At 39.2% G+C, this 25,743-nt stretch overlaps 1 long non-coding RNA gene across 1 annotated transcript in view; it reads left to right on the top strand.

Annotated features, from left to right (window-relative positions):
* Nucleotides 1-25,687, top strand: part of LOC127375995 (uncharacterized) — a 28,174-nt gene extending 2,487 nt beyond the window's left edge. The window contains exons 2-3 of the long non-coding RNA XR_007887479.1: nucleotides 16,078-16,214; nucleotides 25,651-25,687. This is a non-coding gene — a long non-coding RNA (uncharacterized LOC127375995). The remainder of the gene's footprint in view (nucleotides 1-16,077; nucleotides 16,215-25,650) is intronic.
* Nucleotides 25,688-25,743: the final 56 nt, after the last annotated feature.

Genomic DNA, 25,743 nt, shown 5'->3' with positions numbered 1-25,743 from the left:
GAACCACCAATGTAGTGCAGGATATACTCAGGTATACCCACTCATGTTTCAGTCAGTATCAACTTCAAAAAGTATAATATTGAACTATAAAACACACTAATGTTGATACATACAAAATATTGGGGATGCTGTATAATAAATGTGCTTTACATTCACTTTACATGCTTTTAACATTCAGGGAACTGCATGTTTTTGTCTTTGGGAGACCAGTTTTCTCCTGAAATCTTGGCTCGTTAAACTGTCTGTTGCTTATGAGAGGAGCTGAGTGGCGTTAATGAAGCTTCCCTTAACTCCACCTGCTGCTGTCAACACTATTTGATCAATATTGTTATTATTATTGTTATTATATTGTTAATATTGACTGTAAGTTGAGGGATGAAGTCACCTCTCAGCCTCCAAACTCCGCCCACTACTATCCTGTGTCACCAGTGATGTCATTACGCTGTCATAAAGTAGTATAGATAGGACTTGTCTCAGGCTTTAGCTTCAGCTCTGGGGGGTTTCGGGGACACGACGGTGACCTCGAAGCCCGGTAGAGCCACTGAGCTTCAGGCTCGTGGCGACGCCTTCCCATGCCTGACCGGCGCGCAACGGTCACTGGCAGGATGACTCCCAGAGCTCTTGTGAAAAGACAAACCCCAAATACCTCTCTCTCTTTCTCTGTCCTTTCCCACTTTTTCTGTCCTTTCTCACTATCTCTATCCTCTCTTTCCTTCTTTCTTTCTTTCTCTTTTCACAAAAACAAAAAATAATTGTGTCTATGACACAAAGGAAAATGTTCAGTTTTCCTTTAAATCAATCAAATTTAATCTATATTTTAGATTCATTTTGTTTTGTTTTGCAGGTCTGGCCTGGGTTACAATAAATCCATGACCCACTTTGTTTTAAAGTAGACAGTTATCAGTTTATCACTCAATACTTTACCATTATTTTACCAATAATACATTATGATTAATGGTTTGATCAGTTCAAATGTCCATTAGAGCTCATTAAAGTGATTTATCAGGGTGGAAAAACAGCTCAAATAATGGTTACTGGACCATCTTTCTTAAATATGTGATAAATATTTTAAATTGAGTTTAAAGTTAAACAATACAATAAAAGTTTGAATCCTGATTTCAATTTCAGAATTTTAAATTCAAAATCAAAGAGAGTTTAAACGTTTTATTTATTATTATTATTTGAATTCTCTTTATTATTATTTGTTTTTATGCTGTTTTACTCCACTGTAGTTTATATTTCCTCTATATTTGTATTTGCATCTCATTATTTATGTTGTTAAATCCAACTTAAATGTGTTTTCTTTTATATCTTAATGGTATTTTAAGTCGTACAGTGCATCTAGAAAATAGTCACATTAAATTAATGTTTTTCCTCAAAACTCTACACACAATAATCCATAATGACAACATGAAAAAAGTTGTTTTTGCTTATTTATTCAAAATAAAGAAAAAAACATATAACATGTACATAAGTATTCACAGTCTTTGCTCAGTACTTTGTTGAAGCACCTTTGGCAGCAATTACAGCCTCAAGTCTTTTTGAGTATGAAGCTACAAGCTTGGCAGACGGATTATTGGACAGTTTCTTCTTCGTAGGACCTGGTTTCCTCCAGACATGATGTTTGGCATTCAGGTCAAAGAGTTCAATCTTTGTTTCATCAGAGCAGAGAATTTTGATTCTCATGGTCTGAGAGTCCCTCAGGTGCCTTTTGGCACTTGGGGCAGTTGTTCTTTATCGTGTACCTGGCTTCATGGATTCCCACAAATATCAGGCCATTTTAAAGAGGAACGTGATTCCTTCTGTTGACAAATTAAACCTTGGTGATCATTGGACAGCAAGACAATGATCCGAAGCACACCTCCAAGTCAACCAAAGTTTGGTTTAGAAAAAGATCCTGGACCGTCCTTTAGTGGCCTTCTCAGTCACCAGATTTAAATCTGTTGCAGCACGGAAACTGAACATTTTCTTTTGTGTCATAGACACAATTATTTTTTGTTTTTGTGAAAAGAGAAAGAAAGAAAGAAGGAAAGAGAGGACAGAGAAAGTGGGAAAGGACAGAGAAAGTGGGAAAGGACAGAGAAAGAGAGAGAGGTATTTGGGGTTTGTCTTTTCACAGGAGCTCTGGGGGTCATCCTGCCAGTGACCGTTGCGCGCCGGTCAGGCATGGGAAGGCGTCGCCACGAGCCTGAAGCTCAGTGGCTCTACCGGGCTTCGAGGTCACCGTCGTGTCCCCGAAACCCCCCCAGAGCTGAAGCTAAAGCCTGAGACAAGTCCTATCTATACTACTTTATGACAGCATAATGACATCACTGGTGACACGGAGTACTAGTGGGCGGAGTTTGGAGGCTGAGAGGTGACTTCATCCCTCAACTTACAGTCATTATTAACAATATAATAATAATTATATTATATGTTAAAAGGATGTAAAGTGAATGTAAAGCACCTACATTTGTTATACAGCATCCCCAATATGTTGTATGTATCATCATTAGTGTGTTTTATAGTTCTATATTATACTTTGTGAAGTTAATACTGTTCTTTTTCTGTTATCTACATATATGTTTGTAGGTTATTGCCCTTACAGACAGCTATGCAGACAGACAGGGCCTGTAGCTGCTATCTCCGCCCCCCGCACACGTGACAGCTGGAGCACTGAGTAGTTTGACTGGTTACAGACTTCAACAGCTCCTGCAGCAGTAACTCTAATCTGATGGTAAAGCAAAACTTTTCTGGAAGTCATACAGATGCAGTTGATCGTCAATATTATTATAATTATCAACATTATTTAAGATATCTTTTCTGTTCTGCAGTATTTTACATTAGTCTTAAGTTCTTCACGTTAACGGCTCTGAAATGCTGACTCACTAAACTAAGATTGGAATATTTTTACATTTAGTTTGTATATAGCCTCTTATTATCTTACTTATATCTCTACTGGCCCCCTTTTGTTCAATATGCAGGAGTAGTCTTACATGTCACTGTTAATGTTACAGACCTCAGTTTGATGAAGACTACAAACAGGTGTGTTTATCTGAGGAAACGGGAAAAAGAAATGAAGCAGGCAGACGTGTGTCTCTTTCTTCAGCGTCTACTCAAGTTATTTTATTAAACATTTACCAACTGCAAACAGTCATTGTCTCTTGTACTTTGGTTCATTGTGTTCACAACATGTTTTTTTCATCCATGTTTAAAACATGTAAAGGTTATTAAGGCTATTCAATAGTCAAATATATCTAAACACCATGTATGCCTTTATCAGACATCAAATTTTCTAAAATGTATCTAAACTAACTTTACATCAGAAACAAGAGTATCCTCTGATTTCTGCTTCAACTCTGGAGAGTGCCACCTACAGAAGTTCTCAGATGACTCCTCCGTTGTCGGCTGTATCACAGATGATAGGGAGGAGGAGTACAGAGACCTGATCGAGAACTTCATGAGATGGTGCGACAGAAACCACCTACAGCTCAACACAGGGAAAACCAAGGAGCTGGCGGTGGACTCCCGGCACAGCAAGAGGCCCCCCCTCCCCAGTTGCGAGGAGAAGGTAGAGATGGTGGACACTTACAAGTTCCTGGAGGTGACACTCAGCAATAAAGTGGACTGGACGGACCACACTGAGACCCTCTGTACAGGAAAGGACAAAGTAGGCTATTATTTCTGAGGAGGGTCAGGTCCTTCAACGTGTGCACTCGGCTACTACGGATGTTCCAGTCTGTAGTGGCTAGTGTCATCTTCTTTGCTGTGGTGTGTTGGGGAGGAGGCATCAGGACTCGTGGTGCCAACAAGCTGAGCAAGCTGGTGATGAAGACCAGCTCAGTGGTGGGGATGGAACTGGACAGTGTGGAGGCTGTGACTGAGAAGAGGATGAAAGAGAAGTTGAAAGCCATCATTGACAACCCCTCTCATCCTCTCTACACTGAGCTCAGGAGCACTTTCAGCCACAGACTGATCCAGCCCCGAGTCTCAAACCTTGTTTGTACAATCTGCCATCAGACTCCACAATGCCACAGCACCCAGTACCTCCAACCCCCGCTGACTAAGACTGGTTTAAACTCCAACTATTTATATTTAAGTTGCACATATTTAGTTTTTTCGCCAAAGCTGCTCAAATATGTGCACACCATATTATTGCATATTGCATATAGTGTATATACTGTTCATTTACTGTCTTATATTTTCTATTATATTTTGTAATATTATTATATTGTGATATCTTATTGTACTTCCACTTCTGTACTCTTTGCACTACATTCCCCTGTGATGCTGTGTCTAATTTGAATTTCTCCTACAGGAGATCAATAAAGGTACATCTTATCTTATAATGTTTAACAATCATACATACTTTATAGGCTCCTTTTTCACATTTTTGTTATGTCAGTGTTTTCTTGTCCTTGACACTTGGCCATTGTTCTATTAGACAATTTACGTTACTTTACATTAACCTTTCTTCACAGAAGTGAACCAAATGCTGGGATAAAGTCCTACTGTGTATATGTGTTATACACTGTAGGACTGTATCTTCCCCCATGAGCGTTGAGGACCCCTAGTGGAGGCCCGACCCCCAGGTTGAGAACTACCAATGTAGTGCAGGATATACTCAGGTATACCCACTTATTTTTCAGTCAGTATCAACTTCAAAAAGTATAATATAGAACTATAAAACACACTAATGATGATACATACAACATTTTTGGGATGCTGTATAATAAATGTACTTCACATTCACTTTACATGCTTTTAAAATTCAGGGAACTGCATGTTTTTGTCTTTGAAAGACCAGTTTTCTCCTGAAATCTTGGCTCATTAAACTGTCTGTTGCTTATGAGAGGAGCTGAGTGGTGTTAATGAAGCTTCCCTGAACTCCACCTGCTGCTGTCAACACTATTTGATCAATATTGTTATTGTTATTATTATTATAATTATTGTTATATTGTTAATATTGACTGTAAGTTGATGGATGAAGTCCCCTCTCAGCCTCTAAACTCCGCCCACTAGTACCTGCGTCACCAGTGATGTCATTACACTGTCATAAAGTAGTATAGATAGGACTTGTCTCAGGCTTTAGCTTCAGCTCTGGGGGGGTTTCGGGGACACGACGGTGACCTCGAAGCCCGGTAGAGCCACTGAGCTTCAGGCTCGTGGCGACGCCTTCCCATGCCTGACCGGCGCGCAACGGTCACTGGCAGGATGACCCCCAGAGCTCTTGTGAAAAGACAAACCCCAAATATCTCTCTCTCTTTCTCTGTCCTTCCCCACTTTTTCTGTCCTTTCTCACTATCTCTATCCTCTCTTTCCTTCTTTCTTTCTTTCTCTTTTCACAAAAACAAAAAATAATTGTATCTATGACACAAAGGAAAATGTTCAGTTTTCCTTTAAATCAATCAAATTGAATCTATATTTTAGATTCATTTTGTTTTGTTTTGCAGGTCTGGCCTGGGTTACAATAAATCCATGACCCACTTTGTTTTAAAGTAGACAGTTATCAGTTATTACTCAATACTTTACCTTTATTTTACCAATAATACATTATGATTAATGGTTTGATCAGTTCAAATGTCCATTAGAGCTCATTAAAGTGATTTATCAGGGTGGAAAAACAGCTCAAATAATGGTTACTGGACCATTTTTATTAAATATGTGATAAATATTTTAAATTGAGTTTAAAGTTAAACAATAAAATAAAAGTTTGAATCCTGATTTCAATTCCAGAATTTTAAATTCAAAATCAAACAGAGTTAAAATGTTTTATTTATTATTATTATTTGAATTCTCTTTATTATTATTTGGTTTTATTCTGTTTTATTCCACTGTAGTTTATATTTCCTATATATTTGTATTTGCATCTCATTATTTATGTTGTTAAATCCAACTTAAATGTGTTTTCTTTTATATCTTAATGGTATTTTAAGTCGTACAGTGCATCTGGAAAATAATCACATTAAATTCATGTTTTTCCTCAAAACTCTACACACAATAATTCATAATGACAACATGAAAAAAGTTGTTTTTTCTTATTTATTCAAAATAAAGAAAACAAATATAACATGTACATAAGTATTCACAGTCTTTGCTCAGTACTTTGTTGAAGCACCTTTGGCAGCAATTACAGCCTCAAGTCTTTTTGAGTATGAAGCTACAAGCTTGGCAGACGGATTATTGGACAGTTTCTCCCATTCTTCTTTGTAGGACCTGGTTTCCTCCAGACATGATGTTTGGCATTCAGGTCAAAGAGTTCAATCTTTGTTTCATCAGAGCAGAGAATTTTGATTCTCATGGTCTGAGAGTCCTTCAGGTGCCTTTTGGCACTTGGGGCAGTTGTTCTTTATCGTGTACCTGGCTTCATGGATTCCCACAAATATCAGGCCATTTTAAAGAGGAACGTGATTCCTTCTGTTGACAAATTAAACCTTGGTGATCATTGGACAGCAAGACAATGATCCGAAGCACACCTCCAAGTCAACCAAAGTTTGGTTTAGAAAAAGATCCTGGACCGTCCTTTAGTGGCCTTCTCAGTCACCAGATTTAAATCTGTTGCAGCACGGAAACTGAACATTTTCCTTTGTGTCATAGACACAATAATTTTTTGTTTTTGTGAAAAGAGAAAGAAAGAAGGAAGGAAAGAGAGGACAGAGAAAGTGAGAAAGGACAGAGAAAGTGGGAAAGGACAGAGAAAGAGAGAGAGAGGTATTTGGGGTTTGTCTTTTCACAGGAGCTCTGGGGGTCATCCTGCCAGTGACCGTTGCGCGCCGGTCAGGCATGGGAAGGCGTCGCCACGAGCCTGAAGCTCAGTGGCTCTACCGGGCTTCGAGGTCACCGTCGTGTCCCCGAAACCCCCCCAGAGCTGAAGCTAAAGCCTGAGACAAGTCCTATCTATACTACTTTATGACAGCATAATGACATCACTGGTGACACGAGGTAGTAGTGGGCGGAGTTTGGAGGCTGAGAGGTGACTTCATCCCTCAACTTACAGTCAATATTAACAATATAATAATAATTACATTAAATGTTAAAAGGATGTAAAGTGAATGTAAAGCACCTACATTTGTTATACAGCATCCCCAATATGTTGTATGTATCATCATTAGTGTGTTTTATAGTTCTATATTATACTTTGTGAAGTTAATACTGTTCTTTTTCTGTTATCTACATATATGTTTGTAGGTTATTGCCCTGAATTTATCTCTGCATAATGACAGAGAGCTATGCAGACAGACAGACAGACAGACAGACAGACAGACAAGGGGCCTGTAGCTGCAATCTCTGCCCCCCGCACACGTGACAGCTGGAGCACTGAGTAGTTTGACTGGTTACAGACTTCAACAGCTCCTGCAGCGGTAACTCTAATCTGAAGGTAAAGCAAAACTTTTCTGGAAGTCATACAGATGCAGTTGATCGTCAATATTATTATAATTATCAACATTATTTAAGATATCTTTTCTGTTCTGCAGTATTTTACATTAGTCTTAAGTTCTCCACGTTAACGGCTGGCTCTGAAATGCTGCCTCACTAAACTAAGATTGGATTATTTTTACATTTGGTTTCTATATAGGCTCTTATTATCTTACTTATATCTCTACTGGCCCCCTTTTGTTCAATATGCAGGAGTAGTCTTACATGTCACTGTTAATGTTACAGACCTCAGTTTGATGAAGACTACAAACAGGTGTGTTTATCTGAGGAAACGGGAAAAAGAAATGAAGCAGGCAGACGTGTGTCTCTTTCTTCAGCGTCTACTCAAGTTATTTTATTAAACATTTACCAACTGCAAACAGTCATTGTCTCTTGTACTTTGGTTCATTGTGTTCACAACATGTTTTTTTCATCCATGTTTAAAACATGTAAAGGTTATTAAGGCTATTCAATAGTCAAATATATCTAAACACCATGTATGCCTTTATCAGACATCAAATTTTCTAAAATGTATCTAAACTAACTTTACATCAGAAACAAGAGTATCCTCTGATTTCTGCTTCAACTCTGGAGAGTGCCACCTACAGAAGTTCTCAGATGACTCCTCCGTTGTCGGCTGTATCACAGATGATAGGGAGGAGGAGTACAGAGACCTGATCGAGAACTTCATGAGATGGTGCGACAGAAACCACCTACAGCTCAACACAGGGAAAACCAAGGAGCTGGCGGTGGACTCCCGGCACAGCAAGAGGCCCCCCCCTCCCCAGTTGCGAGGAGAAGGTAGAGATGGTGGACACTTACAAGTTCCTGGAGGTGACACTCAGCAATAAAGTGGACTGGACGGACCACACTGAGACCCTCTGTACAGGAAAGGACAAAGCAGGCTATTATTTCTGAGGAGGGTCAGGTCCTTCAACGTGTGCACTCGGCTACTACGGATGTTCCAGTCTGTAGTGGCTAGTGTCATCTTCTTTGCTGTGGTGTGTTGGGGAGGAGGCATCAGGACTCGTGGTGCCAACAAGCTGAGCAAGCTGGTGATGAAGACCAGCTCAGTGGTGGGGATGGAACTGGACAGTGTGGAGGCTGTGACTGAGAAGAGGATGAAAGAGAAGTTGAAAGCCATCATTGACAACCCCTCTCATCCTCTCTACACTGAGCTCAGGAGCACTTTCAGCCACAGACTGATCCAGCCCCGAGTCTCAAACCTTGTTTGTACAATCTGCCATCAGACTCCACAATGCCACAGCACCCAGTACCTCCAACCCCGCTGACTAAGACTGGTTTAAACTCCAACTATTTATATTTAAGTTGCACATATTTAGTTTTTTGCCAAAGCTGCTCAAATATGTGCACACCATATTATTGCATATTGCATATAGTGTATATACTGTTCATTTACTGTCTTATATTTTCTATTATATTTTGTAATATTATTATATTGTGATATCTTATTGTACTTCCACTTCTGTACTCTTTGCACTACATTCCCCTGTGATGCTGTGTCTAATTTGAATTTCTCCTACAGGAGATCAATAAAGGTACATCTTATCTTATAATGTTTAACAATCATAAATACTTTATAGGCTCCTTTTTCACATTTTTGTTATGTCAGTGTTTTCTTGTCCTTGACACTTGGCCATTGTTCTATTAGACAATTTACGTTACTTTACATTAACCTTTCTTCACAGAAGTGAACCAAATGCTGGGATAAAGTCCTACTGTGTATATGTGTTATACACTGTAGGACTGTATCTTCCCCCATGAGCGTTGAGGACCCCTAGTGGAGGCCCGACCCCCAGGTTGAGAACTACCAATGTAGTGCAGGATATACTCAGGTATACCCACTTATTTTTCAGTCAGTATCAACTTCAAAAAGTATAATATAGAACTATAAAACACACTAATGATGATACATACAACATTTTTGGGATGCTGTATAATAAATGTACTTCACATTCACTTTACATGCTTTTAAAATTCAGGGAACTGCATGTTTTTGTCTTTGAAAGACCAGTTTTCTCCAGAAATCTTGGCTCATTAAACTGTCTGTTGCTTATGAGAGGAGCTGAGTGGTGTTAATGAAGCTTCCCTGAACTCCACCTGCTGCTGTCAACACTATTTGATCAATATTGTTATTGTTATTATTATTATAATTATTGTTATATTGTTAATATTGACTGTAAGTTGATGGATGAAGTCCCCTCTCAGCCTCTAAACTCCGCCCACTAGTACCTGTGTCACCAGTGATGTCATTACACTGTCATAAAGTAGTATAGATAGGACTTGTCTCAGGCTTTAGCTTCAGCTCTGGGGGTTTTCGGGGACACGACGGTGACCTCGAAGCCCGGTAGAGCCACTGAGCTTCAGGCTCGTGGCGACGCCTTCCCATGCCTGACCGGCGCGCAACGGTCACTGGCAGGATGACCCCCAGAGCTCTTGTGAAAAGACAAACCCCAAATATCTCTCTCTCTCTTCTCTGTCCTTCCCCACTTTTTCTGTCCTTTCTCACTATCTCTATCCTCTCTTTCCTTCTTTCTTTCTTTCTCTTTTCACAAAAACAAAAAATAATTGTATCTATGACACAAAGGAAAATGTTCAGTTTTCCTTTAAATCAATCAAATTGAATCTATATTTTAGATTCATTTTGTTTTGTTTTGCAGGTCTGGCCTGGGTTACAATAAATCCATGACCCACTTTGTTTTAAAGTAGACAGTTATCAGTTATTACTCAATACTTTACCTTTATTTTACCAATAATACATTATGATTAATGGTTTGATCAGTTCAAATGTCCATTAGAGCTCATTAAAGTGATTTATCAGGGTGGAAAAACAGCTCAAATAATGGTTACTGGACCATTTTTATTAAATATGTGATAAATATTTTAAATTGAGTTTAAAGTTAAACAATAAAATAAAAGTTTGAATCCTGATTTCAATTCCAGAATTTTAAATTCAAAATCAAACAGAGTTTAAATGTTTTATTTATTATTATTATTTGAATTCTCTTTATTATTATGTGGGTTTTTTTTCTGTTTTATTCCACTGTAGTTTATATTTCCTCTACATTTGTATTTGCATCTCATTATTTATGTAGTTAAATCCAACTTAAATGTGTTTTCTTTTATATCTTAATGGTATTTTAAGTCGTACAGTGCATCTAGAAAATAGTCACATTAAATTCATGTTTTTCCTCAAAACTCTACACACAATAATCCATAATGACAACATGAAAAAAGTTGTTTTTGCTTATTTATTCAAAATAAAGAAAACAAATATAACATGTACGTAAGTATTCGTAGCCTTTGCTCAGTACTTTGTTGAAGCACCTTTGGCAGCAATTACAGCCTCAAGTCTTTTTGAGTATGAAGCTACAAGCTTGGCAGACGGATTATTGGACAGTTTCTTCTTCGTAGGACCTGGTTTCCTCCAGACATGATGTTTGGCATTCAGGTCAAAGAGTTCAATCTTTGTTTCATCAGAGCAGAGAATTTTGATTCTCATGGTCTGAGAGTCCCTCAGGTGCCTTTTGGCACTTGGGGCAGTTGTTCTTTATCGTGTACCTGGCTTCATGGATTCCCACAAATATCAGGCCATTTTAAAGAGGAACGTGATGCCTTCTGTTGACAAATTAAACCTTGGTGATCATTGGACAGCAAGACAATGATCCGAAGCACACCTCCAAGTCAACCAAAGTTTGGTTTAGAAAAAGATCCTGGACCGTCCTGTAATGGCCTTCTCAGTCACCAGATTTAAATCTGTTGCAGCACGGAAACTGAACATTTTCCTTTGTGTCATAGACACAATTATTTTTTGTTTTTGTGAAAAGAGAAAGAAAGAAAGAAGGAAAGAGAGGACAGAGAAAGTGAGAAAGGACAGAGAAAGTGGGAAAGGACAGAGAAAGAGAGAGAGGTATTTGGGGTTTGTCTTTTCACAAGAGCTCTGGGGGTCATCCTGCCAGTGACCGTTGCGCGCCGGTCAGGCATGGGAAGGCGTCGCCACAAGCCTGAAGCTCAGTGGCTCTACCGGGCTTCGAGGTCACCGTCATGTCCCCGAAACCCCCCCAGAGCTGAAGCTAAAGCCTGAGACAAGTCCTATCTATACTACTTTATGACAGCATAATGACATCACTGGTGACGCGGAGTAGTAGTGGGCGGAGCTTGGAGGCTGAGAGGTGACTTCATCCCTCAACTTACAGTCATTATTAACAATATAATAATAATTACAATAAATGTTAAAAGGATGTAAAGTGAATGTAAAGCACCTACATTTGTTATACAGCATCCCCAATATGTTGTATGTATCATCATTAGTGTGTTTTATAGTTCTATATTATACTTTGTGAAGTTAATACTGTTCTTTTTCTGTTATCTACATATATGTTTGTAGGTTATTGCCCTGAATTTATCTCTCCATAATGACAGAGAGCTATGCAGACAGACAGACAGACAGACAGACAGACAGACAGGGGGCCTGTAGCTGCAATCTTTGCCCCCCCGCACACGTGACAGCTGGAGCACTGAGTAGTTTGACTGGTTACAGACTTCAACAGCTCCTGCAGCAGTAACTCTAATCTGATGGTAAAGCAAAACTTTTCTGGAAGTCATACAGATGCAGTTGATCGTCAATATTATTATAATTATCAACATTATTTAAGATATCTTTTCTGTTCTGCAGTATTTTACATTAGTCTTAAGTTCTTCACGTTAACGGCTCTGAAATGCTGACTCACTAAACTAAGATTGGAATATTTTTACATTTAGTTTGTATATAGCCTCTTATTATCTTACTTATATCTCTACTGGCCCCCTTTTGTTCAATATGCAAGAGTAGTCTTACATGTCACTGTTAATGTTACAGACTTCAGTTTGATGAAGACTACAAACAGGTGTGTTTACCTGAGGAAACGGGAAATAGAAATGAAGCAGGCAGACGTGTGTCTCTTTCTTCAGCGTCTTCTCAAGTTATTTTATTAAACATTTGCCAACTGCAAACAGTCATTGTCTCTTGTACTTTGGTTCATTGTGTTCACAACATGTTTCTTTCATCCATGTATAAAACATGTAAAGGTTATTAAGGCTATTCAATAGTCAAAAATATCTAAACTCCATATGTGCCTTTATCAGACATCAAATCTCTAAAATGTATCTAAACTAACTTTACATCAGAAACAAGAGTATCCTCTGATTTCTGCTTCAACTCTGGAGAGTGCCACCTACAGAAGTTTTCAGATGACTCCTCCGTTGTCGGCTGTATCACAGATGATAGGGAGGAGGAGTACAGAGACCTGATCGAGAACTTCATGAGATGATGCGACAGAAACCACCTACAGCTCAACACAGGGAAAACCAAGGAGCTGGTGGTGGACTCCCGGCACAGCAAGAGGCCCCCCCTCCCCAGTTGCAAGGAGAAGGTAGAGATGGTGGACACTTGCAAGTTCCTGGAGGTGACACTCAGCAATAAAGTGGACTGGATGGACCACACTGAGACCCTCTATACAGGAAAGGACAGAGCAGGCTATTATTTCTGAGGAGGCTCAGGTCCTTCAACGTGTGCACTCGGCTACTACGGATGTTCCAGTCTGAAGTGGCCAGTGTCATCTTCTTTGCTGTGGTTTGTTGGGGAGGAGGCATCGGGACTCGTGGTGCCAACAAGCTGAGCAAGCTGGTGATGAAGACCAGCTCAGTGGTGGGGATGGAGCTGGACAGTGTGGAGGCTGTGACTGAGAAGAGTATGAAAGAGAAGCTGGAGGCCATCATGGACAACCCCTCTCATCCTCTCTACACTGAGCTCAGGAGCACTTTCAGCCACAGACTGATCCAGCCCCGAGCCTCAAACCTCGTTTGTACAATCTGCCATCAGACTCCACAATGTCACAGCACCCAGTACCTCCAACCCCCGCTGACTAAGACTGGTTTAAACTCCAACTATTTATATTCAACTTGCACATATTTAGTTTTTTAGTCAAAGCTGCTCAAATATGTGCACACCATATTATTGCATATTGCATATAGTGTATATACTGTTCATTTACTGTCTTTTATTTTCTATTATATTTTGTAATATTCTTATTCTGTGATATCTTATTGTACTTCCACTTCTGTACTCTTTGCACTACATTCCCCTGTACTGCTGTGTCTAATTTGAATTTCTCCTACAGGGGATCAATAAAGGTACATCTTATCTTATTATGTTTAACAATCATACATACTTTATAGGCTCCTTTTTAACATTTTTGTTATGTCAGTGTTTTCGTGTCCTTGACACTTGGCCATTGTTCTATTAAACAATTTACGTTACTTTACATTAACCTTTCTTCATAGAAGTGAACCAAATGCTGAGATACAGTCCTACTGTGTATATGTGTTATACACTGTAGGACTGTATCTTCCCCATGAGCGTTGAGGACCCCTAGTGGAGGCCCGACCCCCAGGTTGAGAACCACCAATGTAGTGCAGGATATACTCAGGTATACCCACTCATGTTTCAGTCAGTATCAACTTCAAAAAGTATAATATTGAACTATAAAACACACTAATGATGATACATACAATATATCTGGGATGCTGTATAATAAATGTGCTTTACATTCACTTTACATGCTTTTAACATTCAGGGAACTGCATGTTTTTGTCTTTGGAAGACCAGTTTTCTCCTGAAATCTTGGCTCATTAAACTGTCTGTTGCTTATGAGAGGAGCTGAGTGGCGTTAATGAAGCTTCCCTGAACTCCACCTGCTGCGGTCAACACTATTTCATCAATATTGATATTATAATATTATTATATTGTTAATATTGACTGTAAGTTGAGGGATGAAGTCACCTCTCAGCCTCCAAACTCCGCCCACTACTACTCTGTGTCACCAGTGATGTCATTATGCTGTCATAAAGTAGTATAGATAGGACTTTTCTCAGGCTTTAGCTTCAGCTCTGGGGGGGTTTCGGGGACACGACGGTGACCTCGAAGCCCGGTAGAGCCACTGAGCTTCAGGCTCGTGGCGACGCCTTCCCATGCCTGACCGGCGCGCAACGGTCACTGGCAGGATGACCCCCAGAGCTCTTGTGAAAAGACAAACCCCAAATACCTCTCTCTCTTTCTCTGTCCTTTCCCACTTTTTCTGTCCTTTCTCACTATCTCTATCCTCTCTTTCCTTCTTTCTTTCTTTCTCTTTTCACAAAAACAAAAAATAATTGTGTCTATGACACAAAGGAAAATGTTCAGTTTTCCTTTAAATCAATCAAATTGAATCTATATTTTAGATTCATTTTGTTTTGTTTTGCAGGTCTGGCCTGGGTTACAAAAATCCATGACCCACTTTGTTTTAAAGTAGACAGTTATCAGTTTATTACTCAATACTTTACCATTATTTTACTAATAATACATTATGATTAATGGTTTGATCAGTTCAAATGTCCATTAGAGCTCATTAAAGTGATTTATCAGGGTGGAAAAACAGCTCAAATAATGGTTACTGGATCATTTTTTATTAAATATGTGATAAATATTTTAAATTGAGTTTAAAGTTAAACAATAAATAAAAGTTTGAATCCTGATTTCAATTCCAGAATTTTAAATTAAAAATCAAACAGAGTTTAAATGTTTTATTTATTATTATTATTTGAATTCTAGTTTTTATTATTTGTTTTATTCTTTTTTATTCCACTGTAGTTTATGTTTTCTCTATATTTGTATTTGCATCTCATTATTTATGTTGTTAAATCCAACTTAAATGTGTTTTCTTTTATATCTTAATGGCATTTTAAGTCGTACAGTGCATCTGGAAAATATTCACATTAAATTCATGTTTTTCCTCAAAACTCTACACACAATAATCCATAATGACAACATAAAAAAAATTGTTTTTGCTTATTTATTCAAAATAAAGAAAACAAATATAACATGTACGTAAGTATTCGTAGCCTTTGCTCAGTACTTTGTTGAAGCACCTTTGGCAGCAATTACAGCCTCAAGTCTTTTTGAGTATGAAGCTACAAGCTTGGCAGACGGATTATTGGACAGTTTCTCCCATTCTTCTTTGTAGGACCTGGTTTCCTCCAGACATGATGTTTGGCATTCAGGTCAAAGAGTTCAATCTTTGTTTCATCAGAGCAGAGAATTTTGATTCTCATGGTCTGAGAGTCCTTCAGGTGCCTTTTGGCACTTGGGGCAGTTGTTCTTTATCGTGTACCTGGCTTCATGGATTCCCACAAATATCAGGCCATTTTAAAGAGGAACAGGATGCCTTCTGTTGACAAATTAAACCTTGGTGATCATTGGACAGCAAGACAATGATCCGAAGCACACCTCCAAGTCAACCAAAGTTTGGTTTAGAAAAAGATCCTGGACCGTCCTGTAGTGGCCTTCTCAGTCACCAGATTTAAATCTGTTGCAGCACGGAAACTGAACATTTTCCTTTGTGTCATAGACACAATTATTTTTTGTTTTTGTGAAAAGAGAAAGAAAGAAAGAAGGAAAGAGAGGACAGAGAAAGTGAGAAAGGACAGAGAAAGTGGGAAAGGACAGAGAAAGAGAGAGAGGTATTTGGGGTTTGTCTTTTCACAAGAGCTCTGGGGGTCATCCTGCCAGTGACCGTTGCGCGCCCGGTCAGGCATGGGAAGGCGTCGCCACAAGCCTGAAGCTCAGTGGCTCTACCGTGCTTCGAGGTCACCGTCGTGTCCCCGAAACCCCCCCAGAGCTGAAGCTAAAGCCTGAGACAAGTCCTATCTATACTACTTTATGACAGCATAATGACATCACTGGTGACACGGAGTAGTAGTGGGCGGAGTTTGGAGGCTGAGAGGTGACTTCATCCCTCAACTTACAGTCATTATTAACAATATAATAATAATTACATTAAATGTTAAAAGGATGTAAAGTGAATGTAAAGCACTCACATTTGTTATACAGCATCCCCAATATTTTGTATGTATCATCATTAGTGTGTTTTATAGTTCTATATTATACTTTGTGAAGTTAATACTGTTCTTTTTCTGTTATCTACATATATGTTTGTAGGTTATTGCCCTGAATTTATTTCTCCATGATGCGGACAGCTATGCAGACAGACAGACAGACATACAGACAGACAGACAGACAGACAGACAGACAGGGGGCCTGTAGCTGCTATCTCCGCCCCCCGCACACGTGACAGCTGGAGCACTGAGTAGTTTGACTGGTTACAGACTTCAACAGCTCCTGCAGCGGTAACTCTAATCTGATGGTAAAGCAAAACTTTTCTGGAAGTCATACAGATGCAGTTGATCGTCAATATTATTATAATTATCAACATTATTTAAGATATCTTTTCTGTTCTGCAGTATTTTACATTAGTCTTAAGTTCTCCACGTTAACGGCTGGCTCTGAAATGCTGCCTCACTAAACTAAGATTGGATTATTTTTACATTTAGTATGTATATAGGCTCTTATTATCTTACTTATATCTCTACGGGCCCCCTTTTGTTCAATATGCAGGAGTAGTCTTACATGTCACTGTTAATGTTACAGACCTCAGTTTGATGAAGACTACAAACAGGTGTGTTTACCTGAGGAAACGGGAAAAAGAAATGAAGCAGGCAGACGTGTGTCTCTTTCTTCAGCGTCTTCTCAAGTTATTTTATTAAAGATTTACCAACTGCAAACAGTCATTGTCTCTTGTACTTTGGTTCATTGTGTTCACAACATGTTTCTTTCATCCATGTATAGCACATGTAAAGGTTATTAAGGCTATTCAATAGTCAAATATATCTAAACACCATGTATGCCTTTATCAGACATAAAATTTCTAAAATGTATCAAACTTTACATCAGAAACAAGAGTATCCTCTGATTTCTGCTTCAACTCAGGAGCGTGCCACCTACAGAAGTTCTCAGATGACTCCTCCGTTGTCGGCTGTATCACAGATGATAGGGAGGAGGAGTACAGAGACCTGATCGAGAACTTCATGAGATGGTGCGACAGAAACCACCTACAGCTCAACACAGGGAAAACCAAGGAGCTGGTGGTGGACTCCCAGCGCAGCTCCCCAGTTGCGAGGAGAAGGTAGAGATGGTGGACACTTACAAGTTCCTGGAGGTGACACTCAGCAATAAAGTGGACTGGACGGACCACACTGAGACCCTCTGTACAGGAAAGGACAGAGCAGGCTATTATTTCTGAGGAGGCTCAAGTCCTTCAACGTGTGCACTCAGCTACTACGGATGTTCCAGTCTGTAGTGGCCAGTGTCATCTTCTTTGCTGTGGTGTGTTGGGGAGGAGGCATTGGGACTCATGGTGCCAACAAGCTGAGCAAGCTGGTGAGGAAGACCAGCTCAGTGGTGGGGATGGAGCTGGACAGTGTGGAGGCTGTGACTGAGAAGAGTATGAAAGAGAAACTGAAGGCCATCATGGACAACCCCTCTCATCCTCTCTACACTGAGCTCGGGAGCACTTTCAGCCACAGACTGATCCAGCCCCGAGCCTCAAACCTTGTTTGTACAATCTGACATCAGACTCCACAATGCCACAGCACCCAGTACCTCCAACCCCCGCTGACTAAGACTGGTTTAAACTCCAACTATTTATATTTAACTTGCACATATTTAGCTTTTTAGTCAAAGCTGCTCAAATATGTACACACCATATTATTGCATATTGCATATAGTGTATATACTGTTCATTTACTGTCTTATATTTTCTATTATATTTTGTAATATTCTTATTCTGTGATATCTTAATGTACTTCCACTTCTGTACTCTTTCCACTACATTCCCCTGTGCTGCTGTGTCTAATTTCAATTTCTCCTACAGGAGATGAATAAAGGTACATCTTATCTTATTATGTTTAACAATCATACATACTTTATAGGCTCCTTTTTCACATTTTTGTTATGTCAGTGTTTTCTTGTCCTTGACACTTGGCCATTGTTATATTAGACAATTTACGTTACTTTACATTAACCTTTCTTCACAGAAGTGAACCAAATGCTGAGATACAGTCCTACTGTGTATATGTGTTATACACTGTAGGACTGTATCTTCCCCATGAGCGTTGAGGACCCCTAGTGGAGGCCCGACCCCCAGGTTGAGAACCACCAATGTAGTGCAGGATATACTCAGGTATACCCACTCATGTTTCAGTCAGTATCAACTTCAAAAAGTATAATATAGAACTATAAAACACACTAATGATGATACATACAACATGTTGGGGATGCTGTATAATAAATGTGCTTTACATTCACTTTACATGCTTTTAACATTCAGGGAACTGCATGTTTTTGTCTTTGGAAGACCAGTTTTCTCCTGAAATCTTGGCACATTAAACTGTCTGTTGCTTATGAGAGGAGCTGAGTGGCGTTAATGAAGCTTCCCTGAACTCCACCTGCTGCTGTCAACACTATTTGATCAATATTGTTGTTGTTATTATTATTATATTATTGTATATTGTTAATATTGACTGTAAGTTGAGGGATGAAGTCACCTCTCAGCCTCCAAACTCCGCCCACTACTATCCTGTGTCACCAGTGATGTCATTACGCTGTCATAAAGTAGTATAGATAGGACTTGTCTCAGGCTTTAGCTTCAGCTCTGGGGGGGTTTCGGGGACACGACGGTGACCTCGAAGCCCGGTAGAGCCACTGAGCTTCAGGCTCGTGGCGACGCCTTCCCATGCCTGACCGGCGCGCAACGGTCACTGGCAGGATGACCCCCAGAGCTCTTGTGAAAAGACAAACCCCAAATACCTCTCTCTCTTTCTCTGTCCTTTCCCACTTTCTCTGTCCTTTCTTACTATCTCTATCCTCTCTTTCCTTCTTTCTTTCTTTCTCTTTTCACAAAAACAAAAAATAATTGTGTCTATGACACAAAGGAAAATGTTCAGTTTTCCTTTAAATCAATCAAATTGAATCTGTATTTTAGATTCATTTTGTTTTGTTTTGCAGGTCTGGCCTGGGTTACAATAAATCCATGACCCACTTTGTTTTAAAGTAGACAGTTATCAGTTTATTACTCAATACTTTACCATTATTTTACCAATAATACATTATGATTAATGGTTTGATCAGTTCAAATGTCCATTAGAGCTCATTAAAGTGATTTATCAGGGTGGAAAAACAGCTCAAATAATGGTTACTGGACCATTTTTCTTAAATATGTGATAAATATTTTAAATTGAGTTTAAAGTTAAACAATAAAATAAAAGTTTGAATCCTGATTTCAATTTCAGAATCTTAAATTCAAAATCAAACAGAGTTTAAACGTTTTATTTATTATTATTATTTGAATTCTCTTTATTATTATTTGTTTTTATGCTGTTTTACTCCACTGTAGTTTATATTTCCTCTATATTTGTATTTGTATCTCATTATTTATGTTGTTAAATCCAACTTAAATGTGTTTTCTTTTATATCTTAATGGCATTTTAAGTCGTACAGTGCATCTGTAAAATAATCACATTAAATTAATGTTTTTCCTCAAAACTCTACACACAATAATCCATAATGACAACATGAAAAAAGTTGTTTTTGCTTATTTATTCAAAATAAAGAAAACAAATATATCATGTACGTAAGTATTCGTAGCCTTTGCTCAGTAATTTGTTGAAGCACCTTTGGCAGCAATTACAGCCTCAAGTCTTTTTGAGTATGAAGCTATTGTCAGATGGATTATTGGACAGTTTCTTCTTCGTAGGACCTGGTTTCCTCCAGACATGATGTTTGGCATTCAGGTCAAAGAGTTCAATCTTTGTTTCATCAGAGCAGAGAATTTTGATTCTCATGGTCTGAGAGTCCTTCAGGTGCCTTCTGGCACTTGGGGCTGTTGTTCTTTATCGTGTACCTGGCTTCATGGATTCCCACAAATATCAGGCCATTTTAAAGAGGAACGTGATTCCTTCTGTTGACAAATTACACCTTGGTGATCATTGGACAGCAAGACAATGATCCAAAGCACACCTCCAAGTCAACCAAAGTTTGGTTTAGAAAAAGATCCTGGACAGCCTGTAGTGGCCTTCTCAGTCACCAGATTTAAATCTGTTGCAGCACGGAAACTGAACATTTTCCTTTGTGTCATAGACACAATTATTTTTTGTTTTTGTGAAAAGAGAAAGAAAGAAAGAAGGAAAGAGAGGACAGAGAAAGTGGGAAAGGATAGAGAAAGTGGGAAAGGACAGAGAAAGAGAGAGAGGTATTTGGGGTTTGTCTTTTCACAAGAGCTCTGGGGGTCATCCTGCCAGTGACCGTTGCGCGCCGGTCAGGCATGGGAAGGCGTCGCCACGAGCCTGAAGCTCAGTGGCTCTACCGGGCTTCGAGGTCACCGTCGTGTCCCCGAAACCCCCCCAGAGCTGAAGCTAAAGCCTGAGACAAGTCCTATCTATACTACTTTATGACAGCATAATGACATCACTGGTGACACGGAGTAGTAGTGGGCGGAGTTTGGAGGCTGAGAGGTGACTTCATCCCTCAACTTACAGTCATTATTAACAATATAATAATAATTACATTAAATGTTAAAAGGATGTAAAGTGAATGTAAAGCACCTACATTTGTTATACAGCATCCCCAATATGTTGTATTTATCATCATTAGTGTGTTTTATAGTTCTATATTATACTTTGTGAAGTTAATACTGTTCTTTTTCTGTTATCTACATATATGTTTGTAGGTTATTGCCCTGACAGACAGCTATGCAGACAGACAGACAGACAGGGGGCCTGTAGCTGCTATCTCCGCCCCCTGCACACGTGACAGCTGGAGCACTAAGTAGTTTGACTGGTTACAGACTTCAACAGCTCCTGCAGCTGTAACTCTAATCTGATGGTAAAGCAAAACTTTTCTGGAAGTCATACAGATGCAGGTGATCGTCAATATTATTATAATTATCAACATTATTTAAGATATCTTTTCTGTTCTGCAGTATTTTACATTAGTCTTAAGTTCTCCACGTTAACGGCTGGCTCTGAAATGCTGCCTCACTAAACTAAGATTGGAATATTTTTACATTTAGTTTGTATATAGCCTCTTATTATCTTACTTATATCTCTACTGGCCCCCTTTTGTTCAATATGCAAGAGTAGTCTTACATGTCACTGTTAATGTTACAGAACTCAGTTTGATGAAGACTACAAACAGGTGTGCTTATCTGAGGAAACGGGAAATAGAAATGAAGCAGGCAGACTTGTGTCTCTTTCTTCAGCGTCTTCTCAAGTTATTTTAGTAAACATTTACCAACTGCAAACAGTCATTGTCTCTTGTACTTTGGTTCATTGTGTTCACAACATGTTTCTTTCACCCATGTTTAAAACATGTAAAGGTTATTAAGGCTATTCAATAGTCAAATATATCTAAACACCATGTATGCCTTTATCAGACATCAAATTTTCTAAAATGTATCTAAACTAACTTTACATCAGAAACAGCAGTATCCTCTGATTTCTGCTTCAACTCTGGAGAGTGCCACCTACAGAAGTTCTCAGATGACTCCTCCGTTGTCGGCTGTATCACAGATGATAGGGAGGAGGAGTACAGAGACCTGATCGAGAACTTCATGAGATGGTGCGACAGAAACCACCTACAGCTCAACACAGGGAAAACCAAGGAGCTGGCGGTGGACTCCCGGCACAGCAAGAGGTCCCCCCTCCCCAGTTGCGAGGAGAAGGTAGAGATGGTGGACACTTACAAGTTCCTGGAGGTGACACTCAGCAATAAAGTGGACTGGACGGACCACACTGAGACCCTCTGTACAGGAAAGGACAAAGCAGGCTATTTTTTCTGAGGAGGGTCAGGTCCTTCAACGTGTGCACTCGGCTACTACGGATGTTCCAGTCTGTAGTGGCTAGTGTCATCTTCTTTGCTGTGGTGTGTTGGGGAGGAGGCATCGGGACTCGTGGTGCCAACAAGCTGAGCAAGCTGGTGATGAAGACCAGCTCAGTGGTGGGGATGGAACTGGACAGTGTGGAGGCTGTGACTGAGAAGAGGATGAAAGAGAAGCTGAAAGCCATCATGGACAACCCCTCTCATCCTCTCTACACTGAGCTCAGGAGCACTTTCAGCCACAGACTGATCCAGCCCCGAGTCTCAAACCTTGTTTGTACAATCTGCCATCAGACTCCATAATGCCACAGCACGCAGTACCTCCAACCCCCGCTGACTAAGACTGGTTTAAACTCCAACTATTTATATTTAAGTTGCACATATTTAGTTTTTTCGCCAAAGCTGCTCAAATATGTACACACCATATTATTGCATATTGCATATAGTGTATATACTGTTCATTTACTGTCTTATATTTTCTATTATATTTTGTAATATTCTTATATTGTGATATCTTATTGTACTTCCACTTCTGTACTCTTTGCACTACATTCCCCTGTACTGCTGTGTCTAATTTGAATTTCTCCTACAGGGGATCAATAAAGGTACATCTTATCTTATTATGTTTAACAATCATACATACTTTATGGGATCCTTTTTCACATTTTTGTTATGTCAGTGTTTTCGTGTCCTTGACACTTGGCCATTGTTCTATTAGACAATTTACGTTACTTTACATTAACCTCTCTTCACAGAAGTGAACCAAATGCTAGGATAAAGTCCTACTGTGTATATGTGTTATACACTGTAGGACTGTATCTTCCCCATGAGCGTTGAGGACCCCTAGTGGAGGCCCGACCCCCAGGTTGAGAACCACCAATGTAGTGCAGGATATACTCAGGTATACCCACTTATTTTTCAGTCAGTATCAACTTCAAAAAGTATAATATAGAACTATAAAACACACTAATGATGATACATACAACATTTTTGGGATGCTGTATAATAAATGTATTTCACATTCACTTTACATGCTTTTAAAATTCAGGGAACTGCATGTTTTTGTCTTTGGAAGACCAGTTTTCTCCAGAAATCTTGGCTCATTAAACTGTCTGTTGCTTATGAGAGGAGCTGAGTGGTGTTAATGAAGCTTCCCTGAACTCCACCTGCTGCTGTCAACACTATTTGATCAATATTGTTGTTGTTATTATTATTATAATTATTGTTATATTGTTAATATTGACTGTAAGTTGATGGATGAAGTCACCTCTCAGCCTCCAAACTCCGCCCACTAGTACCCTGTGTCACCAGTGATGTCATTATGCTGTCATAAAGTAGTATAGATAGGACTTGTCTCAGGCTTTAGCTCCAGCTCTGGGGGGTTTCGGGGACACGACGGTGACCTCGAAGCCCGGTAGAGCCACTGAGCTTCAGGCTCGTGGCGACGCCTTCCCATGCCTGACCGGCGCGCAACGGTCACTGGCAGGATGACCCCCAGAGCTCTTGTGAAAAGACAAACCCCAAATACCTCTCTCTCTCTCTTTTTCTGTCCTTCCCCACTTTTTCTGTCCTTTCTCACTATCTCTATCCTCTCTTTCCTTCTTTCTTTCTTTCTCTTTTCACAAAAACAAAAAATAATTGTGTCTATGACACAAAGGAAAATGTTCAGTTTTCCTTTAAATCAATCAAATTGAATCTATATTTTAGATTCATTTTGTTTTGTTTTGCAGGTCTGGCCTGGGTTACAATAAATCCATGACCCACTTTGTTTTAAAGTAGACAGTTATCAGTTTATTACTCAATACTTTACCTTTATTTTACCAATAATACATTATGATTAATGGTTTGATCAGTTCAAATGTCCATTAGAGTTCATTAAAGTGATTTATCAGGGTGGAAAAACAGCTCAAATAATGGTTACTGGACCATTTTTATTAAATATGTGATAAATATTTTAAATTGAGTTTAAAGTTAAACAATAAAATAAAAGTTTGAATCCTGATTTCAATTCCAGAATTTTAAATTCAAAATCAAACAGAGTTTAAATGTTTTATTTATTATTATTATTTTAATTCTCTTTATTATTATTTGGTTTTATTCTGTTTTATTCCACTGTAGTTTATGTTTTCTCTATATTTGTATTTGCATCTTATTATTTATGTTGTTAAATCCAACTTAAATGTGTTTTCTTTTATATCTTAATGGCATTTTAAGTCGTACAGTGCATCTGGAAAATAATCACATTAAATTCATGTTTTTCCTCAAAACTCTACACACAATAATCCATAATGACAACATGAAAAAAGTTGTTTTTGCTTATTTATTCAAAATAAAGAAAACAAATACAACATGTACGTAAGTATTCACAGTCTTTGCTCAGTACTTTGTTGAAGCACCTTTGGCAGCAATTACAGCCTCAAGTCTTTTTTGAGTATGAAGCTACAAGCTTGGCAGACAGATTATTGGACAGTTTCTCCCATTCTTCTGTAGGACCTGGTTTTCTCCAGACATGATGTTTGGCATTCAGGCAAAAGAGTTCAATCTTTGTTTCATCAGAGCAGAGAATTTTGATTCTCATGGTCTGAGAGTCCTTCAGGTGCCTTTTGGCACTTGGGGCAGTTGTTCTTTATCGTGTACCTGGCTTCATGGATTCCCACAAATATCAGGGCCATTTTAAAGAGGAACGTGATGCCTTCTGTTGACAAATTAAACCTTGGTGATCATTGGACAGCAAGACAATGATCCGAAGCACACCTCCAAGTCAACCAAAGTTTGGTTTAGAAAAAGATCCTGGACGGTCCTGTAGTGGCCTTCTCAGTCACCAGATTTAAATCTGTTGCAGCACGGAAACTGAACATTTTCATTTGTGTCATAGACACAATTATTTTTTGTTTTTGTGAAAAGAGAAAGAAAGAAAGAAGGAAAGAGAGGATAGAGATAGTGAGAAAGGACAGAAAAAGTGGGAAAGGACAGAGAAAGAGAGAGAGGTATTTGGGGTTTGTCTTTTCACAAGGAGCTCTGGGGGTCATCCTGCCAGTGACCGTTGCGCACCGGTCAGGCATGGGAAGGCGTCGCCACGAGCCTGAAGCTCAGTGGCTCTACCGGGCTTCGAGGTCACCGTCGTGTCCCCGAAACCCCCCCAGAGCTGAAGCTAAAGCCTGAGAAAAGTCCTATCTATACTACTGTATGACAGCATAATGACATCACTGGTGACACGGAGTAGTAGTGGGCGGAGTTTGGAGGCTGAGAGGTGACTTCATCCCTCAACTTACAGTCATTATTAACAATATAATAATAATTACATTAAATGTTAAAAGCATGTAAAGTGAATGTAAAGCACCTACATTTGTTATACAGCATCCCCAATATGTTGTATGTATCATTATTAGTGTGTTTTATAGTTCTATATTATACTTTGTGAAGTTAATACTTTTCATTTATGTATGTAGGTTATTGCCCTGAATTTATCCCTCCATGATGACAGACGGACGGACGGACGGACGGACGGACATCTCTGCCCCCCCCCCTTTTCTGGAAGTCAT

The sequence above is a fragment of the Dicentrarchus labrax genome, unplaced genomic scaffold (genome assembly GCF_905237075.1).
Source record: "Dicentrarchus labrax unplaced genomic scaffold, dlabrax2021, whole genome shotgun sequence".
NCBI lineage: Eukaryota > Metazoa > Chordata > Actinopteri > Moronidae > Dicentrarchus > Dicentrarchus labrax.
Note: the sequence above shows the minus strand (reverse complement) of the source record. Positions and strands in the feature narration are given on the sequence as shown.